This window comes from Bufo bufo, chromosome 10, assembly GCF_905171765.1.
Source record: "Bufo bufo chromosome 10, aBufBuf1.1, whole genome shotgun sequence".
Lineage (NCBI taxonomy): Eukaryota > Metazoa > Chordata > Amphibia > Anura > Bufonidae > Bufo > Bufo bufo.
In genome coordinates, this window is record NC_053398.1 from 2,948,360 (window position 1) to 2,964,263 (window position 15,904).

Consider the following 15,904-nt stretch of genomic DNA (forward strand, 5'->3'; position numbering starts at 1 on the left):
GAATATGGGAAGAGGTGTCACAAAAGCTAAACATCCCATTACTGCAGTCCCTGACTTATGCTGATATAATCTATGCTGTTCCATCCAGAAATAGGAATGTAGACAGGGGGACAATGTACCTGATCATTTCTGTCATAAAATACTACCACTGGCACATGAGAACCCGCGTGTCTATACACAATGAGCCATTCCACCACGCCACAGCCGTAAGCCAAATAATGTCTGAGCTCCAGTGGGTTAAATCATTAGAGATAAAGAGTAACCCGAATAATAGGAAATTATGGAGAAATGTGTCTTTGGTTTAAAACAGAAAATATGATGTTATTTTGTGTGTTTTTTTTTTTCTCTTCTTTTTCCTCCCCAGCAAATGTGGACTTTCTAAGTTTAATATGATTCTATAGTCATTCTAGTTGAGTAGTCATTGTGTGTACAATGCCTGTTATTTTTTGTTTTTTGTAAGAATGTATTTTAATTGTATTTTTTTTGTTTGTTTTCACAATAAAAATTGCCTCCTATGTACAATAATATAACTACTATAATACTGCTCCTATGTACAGGAATATAACTACTATAATACTGCTCCTATGTACAGGAATATAACTACTATAATACTGCTCCTATGTACAAGAATATAACTACTATAATACTGCCTCCTATGTACAAGAATATAACTACTATAATACTGCCTCCTATGTACAGGAATATAACTACTATAATACTGCTCCTATGTACAAGAATATAACTACTATAATACTGCCTCCTATGTACAAGAATATAACTACTATAATACTGCCTCCTATGTACAATAATATAACTACTATAATACTGCTCCTATGTACAGGAATATAACTACTATAATACTGCCTCCTATGTACAAGAATATAACTACTATAATACTGCCTCCTATGTACAAGAATATACCTACTATAATACTACTCCTATGTACAAGAATATACCTACTATAATACTGCCTCCTATGTACAATAATATAACTACTATAATACTGCCTCCTATGTACAATAATATAACTACTATAATACTGCCTCCTATGTACAATAATATAACTACTATAATACTGCTCCTATGTACAAGAATATAACTACTATAATACTGCTCCTATGTACAAGAATATAACTACTATAATACTGCTCCTATGTACAGGAATATAACTACTATAATACTGCTCCTATGTACAAGAATATAACTACTATAATACTGCTCCTATGTACAAGAATATAACTACTATAATACTGCTCCTATGTACAGGAATATAACTACTATAATACTGCCTCCTATGTACAAGAATATAACTACTATAATACTACTCCTATGTACAAGAATATAACTACTATAATACTGCTTCCTATGTACAAGAATATAACTACTATAATACTGCTCCTATGTACAAGAATATAACTACTATAATACTGCTCCTATGTACAAGAATATAACTACTATAATACTGCTCCTATGTACAGGAATATAACTACTATAATACTGCTCCTATGTACAAGAATATAACTACTATAATACTGCTCCTATGTACAAGAATATAACTACTATAATACTGCTCCTATGTACAAGACTATAACTACTATAATACTGCCTCCTATGTACAAGAATATAACTACTATAATACTGCCTCCTATGTACAAGAATATAACTACTATAATACTGCTCCTATGTACAAGAATATAACTACTATAATACTGCTCCTATATACAAGAATATAACTACTATAATACTGCTCCTATATACAAGAATAGAACTACTATAATACTGCCTCCTATGTACAAGAATATAACTACTATAATACTGCCTCCTATGTACAAGAATATAACTACTATAATACTGCTCATATGTACAAGAATATAACTACTATAATACTGCTACTGTGTACAAGAATATAACTACTATAATACTGCCTCCTATGTATAAGGAGCAGAATATTATAGAATATTCTTTATTCTGAACTACTACTCCCATCAGGACCTATTACACATAATATATATAATGATGATGACGCAGTTTTTTTTTTTTTTCGAGTTTTATTGGTTCAGCAGGAAACATCTTGTTACACTTTACATTGTGTCCCCGTTCCTCAGGTTCCCCCTTATTCTCTGTCACCTCATTCCTCCAGTTCTTTTCTCTCAGCATCTTATTCTATGGAGAAGAAATCGTCTGAAAATAAGTTACTCTCTCCAAACAGCCAATCAGGGATCATCGACTCATCGGAATCATCATAGGGGATCAGCGGCTCATTAGATTTCCAGCTTGGGAGTCGGGGCTCTTCATAGTTCCACCCGGAGAGCAGCGGCTGTGGGTGTAAACAGTCCAGAGCTCAGTTCTCATTCACCCTGAAGACTTGGGGCCAAAACTTTCCATTTGTGATATACTGGCAGAAGAAAGTAATCAGTGGCCCCGAGCAACAACATATCTGCAGAACCAGCAATGCCAAACCACACAGGCAGAGCCCAGACTGTACCCAGCATACACAGGCAGAACCCAGACTGTACCCAGCATACACAGGCAGAGCCCAGACTGTACCCAGCATACACAGGCAGAGCCCAGATGTACCCAGCATACACAGGCAGAGCCCAGACTGTACCCAGCATACACAGGCAGAGCCCAGACTGTACCCAGCATACACAGGCAGAGCCCAGACTGTACCCAGCATACACAGGCAGAGCCCAGACTGTACCCAGCATACACAGGCAGAGCCCAGACTGTACCCAGCATACACAGGCAGAGCCCAGACCGTACCCAGCATACACAGGCAGAGCCCAGACCGTACCCAGCATACACAGGCAGAGCCCAGACCGTACCCAGCATACACAGGCAGAGCCCAGACTGTACCCAGCATACACAGGCAGAGCCTAGACTGTACCCAGCATACACAGGCAGAGCCCAGACTGTACCCAGCATACACAGGCAGAGCCCAGACTGTACCCAGCATACACAGGCAGAGCCCAGACTGTACCCAGCATACACAGGCAGAGCCCAGACTGTACCCAGCATACACAGGCAGAGCCCAGACTGTACCCAGCATACACAGGCAGAGCCCAGACTGTACCCAGCATACACAGGCAGAGCCCAGACTGTACCCAGCATACACAGGCAGAGCCCAGACTGTACCCAGCATACACAGGCAGAGCCCAGACTGTACCCAGCATACACAGGCAGAACCCAGACTGTACCCAGCATACACAGGCAGAACCCAGACTGTACCCAGGATACACAGGCAGAGTCCAGACTGTACCCAGCATACACAGGCAGAGCCCAGACTGTACCCAGCATACACAGGCAGGACTGAAAGCTTACGGATTACATATAAGCAAGCTTTACACACAGCAGAGCCCAACCACCAGCATGACGCAGATTAACCCATTGCTTCCAGCAGAATCACGAACTGCAGATTGTACTGGAGCAGCTGTGTTCACCACAGAGCTGTGTACTTCCTATAGCGCCCCCTCATGTATACACAGACTTACAAGTACTGCCTTTTCCCAGTTTCTTACTGATGATATAAACGCCTCAAAGAAGGAGGTGGATCCGGTGTTATTGTCTGTTTCCTGCAGAAAGTAACAATGTTACTGAGTAATGAGGCTGAAGGACAATGTATCAAGTGGTCACCAGGCAACTGGAAACAAAGTAACAGATTCTGAAAGACTCCACACCAGGCTCCACTACAGGAGCAGAGCCCAGCAGGACCCAAACTACAGGAGCAGAGCCCAGCAGGACCCAAACTACAGGAGCAGAACCTAGCAGGACCCAAACTACAGGAGCAGAGCCCAGCAGGACCCAAACTACAGGAGCAGAGCCCAGCAGGACCCAAACTAAAGGAGCAGAGCCCAGCAGGACCCAAACTACAAAGGCAGAGCCCAGCAGGACCCAAACTACAGGAGCAGAGCCCAGCAGGACCCAAACTACAGGAGCAGAGCCCAGCAGGACCCAAACTACAGGAGCAGAGCCCAGCAGGACCCAAACTACAGGAGCAGAGCCCTGCAGGTCCCAAACTACAGGAGCAGAGCCCAGCAGGACCCAAACTACAGGAGCAGAGCCCAGCAGGACCCAAACTACAGGAGCAGAGCCCAGCAGGACCCAAACTACAGGAGCAGAGCCCAGCAGGACCCAAACTACAGGAGCAGAGCCCTGCAGGTCCCAAACTACAGGAGCAGAGCCCAGCAGGACCCAAACTAAAGGAGCAGGGCCCAGTAGGACCCAAACTACAAAGGCAGAGCCCAGCAGGACCCAAACTACAGCATCAGAACTTATGAGCAGACCCCTCGCCCCCGGCTGTTATCATGGTCCCTCAGGTTTTCTCATTACCTTGATGATTTCCTGCTCGGTCAGGGTGGTGGCATTGCCTACGTGGGTTTCTGTCTCTGATTTGGGCAGGAGGTCTCCTGAGGATTCTTCTGCATTTAACTGAGGAAAACATAAATATAAGTGACATCAACAACAGCAATGTGAGCTTTATAGCATCTGAAAATCCTCTGTGCTGCTGAGGACTTCACTTTTACCACTATGCAGTTATCATTCTATGACCTCCACAAGATCAGCAGGCTCCTCTCCTGAAATCCTCTGTGCTGCTGGATCACCAATGCTTTCGTGAAACATTTCTGACCCTAATTTTGGTACCTTTTTTTCTGCACTTGTCCTTGTGGGTGAAGATTTCACTTCCTGCAGCGTCATGTGAATTGTTACATGTAAATTTCACCCCCCCCCCCCCCCCCCCCCTCAGCTGAGAATGAACTCCGGCAGTGGAAGATTTAGGTCCACCATATTGTCAGCTGTGTTGTGCGCTGCCACAAGTCGCTGCTTCCTAGTAGCAGGAAGTAACAGAATTCTAAATGCAGCTCTGGTTGGGACTGGAGTATAGGACATAATATAATCAGGGCTGGCTACAGATATATGTTGCCTGCAGGGGACCCATTTTGAAGTTAGCAATGGGCCCTTCTCTTCAGTGATCATCCCTTTAAAGGGTCTATCTGATACTAGAAGGAACCCTCTGCTTTATTTTTGGTCATAAATAGCGCCCCTCCAGCCTACAGGCGGTATCTGGTATTGTTCCCCAGGATTTTACCTCTCTCTGTATTGGAGAGGGGACCACAAGACCCAGAGTCACAGCCAGGATCGTGAGGAGCATCATGATGCCACTTGTCCACTGTTCAAGGAAATCTGCAGAACAAGAACAAAAACGGAGGAATCATCAAAAACTCCCAAATGTCCCGCAAAACGTGTCTTATGTGGATGGGGCTTGTAAAAACATGCATAAAAGTGGGCGTTAATGTGAAATTTTGTGGGTGTGCTTAGGTGTATGCGGGCTTAAAGAGGACCTTTTACCTGAAAATGAAAGTTAAACTAAAGACGTAGCGTTACTTACATGCCGCCGGTATTGCTTATTCATTCATTCATTTTTCAATCTGTGCCCCCGTTTTTCCGCGCTGCCCCCCGGAATATTTGCCGCCTAGTATGCTCAACTGGGCGGGCCTTCAAAAGTTTTCCTGAGCATGTCATTCTTCTCCCTGGCACGGAGCGCATCCAATCAGCGCGCTCCGCTCTTAGCCAGGGAGAAGACGCTCCAGTTCTCGCGAGATTCGCGAGAACTAAAGCGATTTCATCCATCTGGAGCCGGCACCATCACGCGAGAACTGGAGCGTCTTCTCCCTGGCTAAGAGCGGAGCGCGCTGATTGGATGCGCTCCGTGCCAGGGAGAAGAATGACATGCTCAGGAAAACTTTTGAAGGCCCGCCCAGTTGAGCATACTAGGCGGCAAATATTCCGGGGGGCAGCGCGGAAAAACGGGGGCACAGATTGAAAAATGAATGAATGAATGAATAAGCAATACCGGCGGCATGTAAGTAACGCTACGTCTTTAGTTTAACTTTCATTTTCAGGTGAAAGGTCCTCTTTAAAGTGACCCCTCAATGGGGGTGCAGACACTGGAGGTGTGCATGTGAAGCACGTGACCTGCCCTGTTTTCCAATATTGGTAGAAATAACAAACACTACTTCCAAAAAGTTCGGAATATTTGTCTTGTGGGTGAAATTTCAGAAAGAACCTAAAATGCCCTCTGACCTTTATAGGTGGACTTAATGTGACCTTCTCTAACCTTCTGAATGCACATGTCCAACTGTTCAATGTTTCAGGACATTTTGCACAACTTGCTGTTCTCTAACAAGGAGCCTAACGGCAAAATTCACACCTGGTGTTTGATCCATGAATCGCCCAATACATTTCCTGGTCCTCCTCATCATGCTGTTCACATTTTGACATCATGAGACCAAGACGACGGCTAACAATTGATGTACCTCACCATAGAGAGCCTTCAAGCAGGATGTTCTCAGACAGAAGTGGCCCCTGAGCTTAGAGCGTCACAGAGAGTCACCAGCAGGTTGTATCAGAGATACGGGACTGGAAGAGTCACAGGAAGGCACTGGAGTGGGAACTTTTTACGTTTTCCATGAATTTCACCCGGAAAAAAAATATCCCAAACTTTTTGTGAATAGTGTATAAGAAATATCTGGGGAACCAGCGACATGCGAAGAGAGAGCAATAAACACAACATATATGACCTCACATACAGACAGGTATACACATCACATACATGACATCACATACAGACAGGTATATACATGACATTACATACAGACAGGTACACATCACATAATCGAGAACACAGTAAATAAGATTCATGTACAGGATAAAACATTCAGCTGTATATGTGCACATCAGACACATGATATTCAACACATCACACACGTACAGTACACACCATGCTATATACAGTACATACATGTACAAAAGAATATCTAAACACACAGACATCATATCACACACCAGGAAAGTAAATTTAGAACACACATTGATTATACACTATTATATATATATATATATATATATATATAGTTTACGCAAAATTCCACATATATTCACACAGTTATAAAACATATTAAACATTGACTATCATATATACACCACACACAAATACAATCACACATGTTCAGTATACATACACTATAACATACACAGATATCACACACACTATACACACATGTACAGTATAGACACCTGTTCACACCTATCACACACATGTACAGTATAGACACCTGTTCACACCTATCACACACATGTACAGTATAGACACCTGTTCACACCTATCACACACCTGTACAGTATAGACACCTGTTCACACCTATCACACACATGTACAGTATAGACACCTGTTCACACCTATCACACACATGTACAGTATAGACACCTGTTCACACCTATCACACACCTGTACAGTATAGACACCTGTACACACCTATCACACACATGTACAGTATAGACACCTGTTCACACCTATCACACACCTGTACAGTATAGACACCTGTTCACACCTATCACACACATGTACAGTATAGACACCTGTTCACACCTATCACACACATGTACAGTATAGACACCTGTTAACACCTATCACACACATGTACAGTATAGACACCTGTTCACACCTGTCACACACATGTACAGTATAAACACCTGTTCACACCTATCACACACATGTACAGTATAGACACCTGTTCACACCTATCACACACATGTACAGTATAGACACCTGTTCACACCTATCACACACATGTACAGTATAGACACCTGTACACACCTATCACACACATGTACAGTATAGATACCTGTTCACACCTATCACACACATGTACAGTATAGACACCTGTACACACCTATCACACACATGTACAGTATAGACACCTGTTCACACCTATCACACACATGTACAGTATAGACACCTGTTCACACCTATCACACACATGTACAGTATAGACACCTGTTCACACCTATCACACACATGTACAGTATAGACACCTGTTCACACCTATCACACACATGTACAGTATAGATACCTGTTCACACCTATCACACACATGTACAGTATAGACACCTGTACACACCTATCACACACATGTACAGTATAGACACCTGTTCACACCTATCACACACATGTACAGTATAGACACCTGTTCACACCTATCACACACATGTACAGTATAGACACCTGTTCACACCTATCACACACATGTACAGTATAGACACCTGTTCACACCTATCACACACATGTACAGTATAGACACCTGTTCACACCTATCACACACATGTACAGTATAGACACCTGTACACACCTATCACACACATGTACAGTATAGACACCTGTACACACCTATCACACACATGTACAGTATAGACACCTGTTCACACCTATCACACACCTGTACAGTATAGACACCTGTTCACACCTATCACACACCTGTACAGTATAGACACCTGTTCACACCTATCACACACCTGTACAGTATAGACACCTGTTCACACCTATCACACACATGTACAGTATAGACACCTGTTCACACCTATCACACACATGTACAGTATAGACACCTGTTCACACCTATCACACACATGTACAGTATAGACACCTGTTCACACCTATCACACACATGTACAGTATAGACACCTGTTCACACCTATCACACACATGTACAGTATAGACACCTGTTCACACCTGTCACACACATGTACAGTATAGACACCTGTTCACACCTATCACACACATGTACAGTATAAACACCTGTTCACACCTATCACACACCTGTACAGTATAGACACCTGTTCACACCTATCACACACATGTACAGTATAGACACCTGTTCACACCTGTCACACACATGTACAGTATAGACACCTATCACACACATGTACAGTATAGACACCTGTTCACACCTATCACACACATGTACAGTATAGACACCTGTTCACACCTATCACACACATGTACAGTATAAACACCTGTTCACACCTATCACACACCTGTACAGTATAGACACCTGTTCACACCTATCACACACATGTACAGTATAGACACCTGTTCACACGTGTCACACACATGTACAGTATAGACACCTATCACACACATGTACAGTATAGACACCTGTTCACACCTATCACACACATGTACAGTATAGACACCTGTTCACACCTATCACACACATGTACAGTATAGACACCTGTTCACACCTATCACACACATGTACAGTATAGACACCTGTTCACACCTGTCACACACATGTACAGTATAGACACCTGTTCACACCTATCACACACATGTACAGTATAAACACCTGTTCACACCTATCACACACCTGTACAGCATAGACACCTGTTCACACCTATCACACACCTGTACAGTATAGACACCTGTACACACCTATCACACACATGTATAGACACCTGTACACACCTATCACACACATGTACAGTATAGACACCTGTTCACACCTATCACACACATGTACAGTATAGACACCTGTTCACACCTATCACACACATGTACAGTATAGACACCTGTTCACACCTATCACACACCTGTACAGTATAGACACCTGTACACACCTATCACACACATGTACAGTATAGACACCTGTTCACACCTATCACACACCTGTACAGTATAGACACCTGTTCACACCTATCACACACCTGTACAGTATAGACACCTGTTCACACCTATCACACACCTGTACAGTATAGACACCTGTTCACACCTATCACACACATGTACAGTATAGACACCTGTTCACACCTATCACACACATGTACAGTATAGACACCTGTTCACACCTATCACACACCTGTACAGTATAGACACCTGTTCACACCTATCACACACCTGTACAGTATAGACACCTGTTCACACCTATCACACACATGTACAGTATAGACACCTGTTCACACCTATCACACACATGTACAGTATAGACACCTGTTCACACCTATCACACACATGTACAGTATAGACACCTGTACACACCTATCACACACCTGTACAGTATAGACACCTGTTCACACCTATCACACACATGTACAGTATAGACACCTGTTCACACCTATCACACACCTGTACAGTATAGACACCTGTTCACACCTATCACACACATGTACAGTATAGACACCTGTTCACACCTATCACACACATGTACAGTATAGACACCTGTTCACACCTATCACACACAAGTACAGTATAGACACCTGTTCACACCTATCACACACATGTACAGTATAGACACCTGTTCACACCTATCACACACATGTACAGTATAGACACCTGTTCACACCTATCACACACATGTACAGTATAGACACCTGTTCACACCTATCACACACATGTACAGTATAGACACCTGTTCACACCTATCACACACATGTACAGTATAGACACCTGTTCACACCTATCACACACATGTACAGTATAGACACCTGTTCACACCTATCACACACATGTACAGTATAGACACCTGTTCACACCTATCACACACATGTACAGTATAGACACCTGTTCACACCTATCACACACATGTACAGTATAGACACCTGTTCACACCTATCACACACATGTACAGTATAGACACCTGTTCACACCTATCACACACATGTACAGTATAGACACCTGTTCACACCTATCACACACATGTACAGTATAGACACCTGTTCACACCTGTCACACACATGTACAGTATAGACACCTGTTCACACCTGTCACACACATGTACAGTATAGACACCTGTTCACACCTGTCACACACCTGTACAGTATAGACACCTGTTCACACCTGTCACACACCTGTACAGTATAGACACCTGTTCACACCTGTCACACACCTGTACAGTATAGACACCTGTTCACACCTGTCACACACATGTACAGTATAGACACCTGTTCACACCTGTCACACACCTGTACAGTATAGACACCTGTTCACACCTGTCACACACCTGTACAGTATAGACACCTGTTCACACCTGTCACACACATGTACAGTATAGACACCTGTTCATACCTGTCACACACCTGTACAGTATAGACACCTGTTCACACCTGTCACACACCTGTACAGTATAGACACCTGTTCACACCTGTCACACACATGTACAGTATAGACACCTGTTCACATCTGTCACACACATGTACAGTATAGACACCTGTTCACACCTGTCACACACCTGTACAGTATAGACACCTGTTCACACCTATCACACACATGTACAGTATAGACACCTGTACACACCTATCACACACCTGTACAGTATAGACACCTGTTCACACCTATCACACACATGTACAGTATAGACACCTGTTCACACCTATCACACACATGTACAGTATAGACACCTGTTCACACCTATCACACACATGTACAGTATAGACACCTGTTCACACCTATCACACACAAGTACAGTATAGACACCTGTTCACACCTATCACACACATGTACAGTATAGACACCTGTTCACACCTATCACACACATGTACAGTATAGACACCTGTTCACACCTATCACACACATGTACAGTATAGACACCTGTTCACACCTATCACACACATGTACAGTATAGACACCTGTTCACACCTATCACACACATGTACAGTATAGACACCTGTTCACACCTATCACACACATGTACAGTATAGACACCTGTTCACACCTGTCACACACATGTACAGTATAGACACCTGTTCACACCTGTCACACACATGTACAGTATAGACACCTGTTCACACCTGTCACACACATGTACAGTATAGACACCTGTTCACACCTGTCACACACATGTACAGTATAGACACCTGTTCACACCTGTCACACACATGTACAGTATAGACACCTGTTCACACCTGTCACACACCTGTACAGTATAGACACCTGTTCACACCTGTCACACACCTGTACAGTATAGACACCTGTTCACACCTGTCACACACATGTACAGTATAGACACCTGTTCACACCTGTCACACACATGTACAGTATAGACACCTGTTCACACCTATCACACACATGTACAGTATAGACACCTGTTCACACCTATCACACACATGTACAGTATAGACACCTGTTCACACCTATCACACACATGTACAGTATAGACACATGTTCAGACCTATCACCCACATGTACAGTATAGACACCTGATCACACCTATCACACACATGTACAGTATAGACACCTGTTCACACCTATCACACACATGTATAGTATAGACACCTGTTCACACCTATCACACACATGTACAGTATAGACACCTGTTCACACCTATCACACACATGTACAGTATAGACACCTGTTCACACCTATCACACACATGTACAGTATAGACACCTGTTCACACCTATCACACACCTGTACAGTATAGACACCTGTTCACACCTGTCACACACCTGTACAGTATAGACACCTGTTCACACCTATCACACACATGTACAGTATTGACACCTGTTCACACCTATCACACACCTGTACAGTATAGACACCTGTTCACACCTATCACACACATGTACAGTATAGACACCTGTTCACACCTATCACACACATGTACAGTATAGACACCTGTTCACACTCGGCTCCGCACTAACCTGCAGTTCTGAACTGATCCTGGATGGAAAGTCCTCAGCAGCAGCAGCTATAAAGAACAAGGCCCGCCCCCTCATCTGCATACTGAGCCCTGATAGGCTGATACTGAAACCCAGCTATAGGTTTTCACCTGGAGGATGGAGTGACCTGGAGGGGAATCACATGGGGAGGCCATAAGACCCATTCTGTGTAATTACCGCCAGATGTAGCAGAGCTGAACGTGTCATTGTCCCCTATCTTCTGTAAATTAGGATGAATCCCCCTGTAACTAATAATTCTGTATCTTTTTAATCTACTTTATGTGTCAATTCATCACAATTATCAAGATCTCTGCTTGATGTCAGTGAATAAAAATGTCCTTGTTATGACCAATAGCTTTAAACACATACAGACCTAATGCTTCTAACAGTTGAAGGATTGTTACAATGTATCCAGTCTGAACAATCATCTGTCAGCTAAATACATCAGCAGCTTGCGGTCTCCGTCACCCCACAACCCAGCGCCATGTTTACCAGAGCCCCAGAAGTGGGCAGCCCCCCCGCCACAGTTCTTGTACTGCCTAGGCCGGTTAATGATCCCCTTAGATGTGATTCTTACCGACCGATCTCCTTATTACAAACAGTAAAATTCCAGGGAAGGCTCAATGGGGTCGTTTTAGCTTCATGCCTGAGAAAAGTACTTTTCCAGTATCTGCGCCTTTATTCTACCATTCAGGCGTGTCACCCATGTTGGCTCTATGGAAGTAGTGTCCCATGTCTGCGGAGAGGTCTTCTGGTGGGCGGCCTTGTTTTTTTTTCATGGATGCGTATCCTATATCATATGTCCTTTGTCTCCAGCGTCAATTTATTTATTTAATGCAGTTATATAGCGCTACTATATTCCGCAGCGCTTTACAGACATCAGCATCCAACTGTCCCCAATGGGGCTCACAATCTAAGGTCCCTATCAGGATGTCTTTGGAGTCTGGGAGGAAACCGGAGAACCTGTCCCCTGAGGAAACCCACGCAAACACTGGGAGAACATATAAACTCCAAGCAGATGTTGCCCTTTGTCGGAGTCGAACCTAGGACCCCAGCGCTGCAAGGCACCAGTGCTAACCAAGAATGGTTCTTTATGGATCCTGGTCTTCTTGGTCTGCGGAGAGGGGGTCCGGAGGAAGGGGTAGGATACTGTACCTCACACACCCAGGCCCCTCATTGCAGAGGGCGTCAGCCAAAATCTGAACTCTCTCCTTATTCCCTTTGTATGATGTGAAGGAAGGTCTAAGCTAGCGTGGCCTATTATACAAAATCCCTGGGACTGTGGGGCAATGGTGGTCCCTGATGCTAAGCCAGGGGCAGTCTGGCCGTAGACCCCACATGGAATTTTCCCGTTGGGCCAATGCCCCTCAGGGCCACCAGGGCTCTCCTCGCAGCCACTACCCGGGTCCACACAACGGGGAGAAGTATAGGGGCCATTAATAGAGGCAGTCCAGGCAGCGTGCTGAAGGTGGGGCTGGGGGCCCACATCTCACCTCCTCAACCCCTGCTCCATCCACATTGGAGACGTCTGGGGGAGGAGGACAGAATGTGACAGCTATTGATGGCCACCACAGAGGGACAGCTTCTGGGGAGGTATTTAGTGTTGCACTGTGGGATGGTATTCGGCGCTGCACTATGGTATTACTGTTTTCCTCTACCTTTGGTCCATTTGGACCCACATAAAACACTGAGGCCACAGTTAGGGTTTTTCCAGGGTCAGTCCGCCCCTGTGGTCTTCTCCACTATTGTTCTGCCCAACTCTCCCAATGTATTCCTTGGGGTAATTTGCAGAGCCCGAGCCCTAGTAGTAGAGGACTTCCATGTCCTACTACAACAGGTCAGACAAATCTGAACTCGTACCCTACTCCACTATGGGACTCCCCAATACCGGCCTATGCGCCCCTCGGGTTTAACAGTAGGTTCCCAGAATTCCTCTCCATTCCAGAACCGGACTTGTGGCTCCTATTCAGTCTCCAATCTCTCCAGTCGCATGTGGTTTGATACCTTCAGTTGGGACACTCTTACTCTGCGCAGTGTGGGACTCCGGCCATAGTTCTCTCTGAATTCCCTATACCGCCTCTAATAAGGGGTCATCTAAAAGGGAGTAGTCCTAGGATTGAGAGGAGCCTCCTAACCCATCGTCAGGTTTACATCAATGCACCTAGCAAATCCAAGTGGGAAATGGTAGCAGGTGATATTTCCACGGACGGTTGGGATGATTCCCTACTGGTTCTCAGAGGCGTATCTAAGGGCTCATGGGCCCTGGTGCAAGAGTTCAGCTTGGGGCCCCCCTTCCCTCAGTGCTTTGTGGCCAGGGGCAGGAAGCACATAGCCTTCTTGCTGCCCGAGGCAAAAATTGAAACGGCGCCCCGCCTCCATGCCAAATTCTTGATTTAACCCCCTTCCCTTGAGCCAGAGGTGTAACTTGACCAGCATGCACTTTCTATAATACTGGGGTCTTCTTATGCAACACAAGGGTCTTTGGGCCCCCTCAGGCTCCGGGGCCCGGTAGCGACTGCTACCTCTGCACCCCCTATAGCTACGCCCCTGCTGGTTCTGAGGAAAACGTCTAAATATTCTGACAGAGTCTCCCAGTTGTGGATGATCAATCAGGCTTCCATAACTATGGCTGGAGGGGCTAAACACCGTCCAGGCAGAGCGGAGATCTGTCCGCAGTGTAATCTGGAGCCGGTACAATGTCTCTAGATTCCGGATACCGGCTACAGGTTATTACATTTCTAAGTGACCTTATGGGAGTTCCTGTTCCTCCGACCCCCTGAATTTTCTTACTTGGACTCACAGAAACCTCATCACTGTCCCCGTCACATGTCCAGCTCCTACATGACGTCTGTCAATCCAGGAAACTAATTGCTAGGAACTGGATGAGCGATATTGTCCCCTCCTGTGCGCAATGGATTCGGGCTGTGAATAGCTCCTTCCGCATAAACAGCTGATTTATCTACATCGGGGGAACCAACTCCAGGCGATCTGTCTGTCCGGACCCCCTCCAGCTATAGTGTGATAGATGCTGAGCCCACCCTCTGGATTGTGATACAGACATCCTGACCGGAGCTGAACTCTAGGGATTATACTTTATACTTGTGACTGCAGGTGCTGGTCGGTTTCCCTGTATCTTCTCTGCCTCCTGCCCCAGGGTGATTGGTCAAAGTCAAGATCGCATCACTAGAAATGTATGTTTTGGGGGGTTTTGTTTTTATTGGATTCTAAGATTTCTGTAACATTGCTGAGTCCAGTCTGTATGGACTGTAATACTTTGTGTACCCCCCCACCTGTATCCGGCTGGGTCTCCTTGTACTGCACTGACTGAGCGACTCCTGACTGTGTGGAGACCAAACACATCAGCAGCTCCAGGCTCTCTCCTTATAGATTGTTACATTGTATCGCTGCAGGTAAA

The 15,904-nt window shown here is 44.7% G+C and overlaps 1 long non-coding RNA gene across 1 annotated transcript; it reads right to left on the reverse strand.

Moving 5' to 3' along the window:
- Positions 1 to 2,153: 2,153 nt before the first annotated feature.
- LOC120980969 lies at positions 2,154 to 4,610 on the reverse strand. Its single transcript, XR_005774593.1, has 3 exons — positions 4,330 to 4,610; positions 3,492 to 3,572; positions 2,154 to 2,317 (listed from the first exon to the last, which is right to left on the reverse strand). It is a non-coding gene; the product is annotated as an uncharacterized LOC120980969 (long non-coding RNA).
- Positions 4,611 to 15,904: the final 11,294 nt, after the last annotated feature.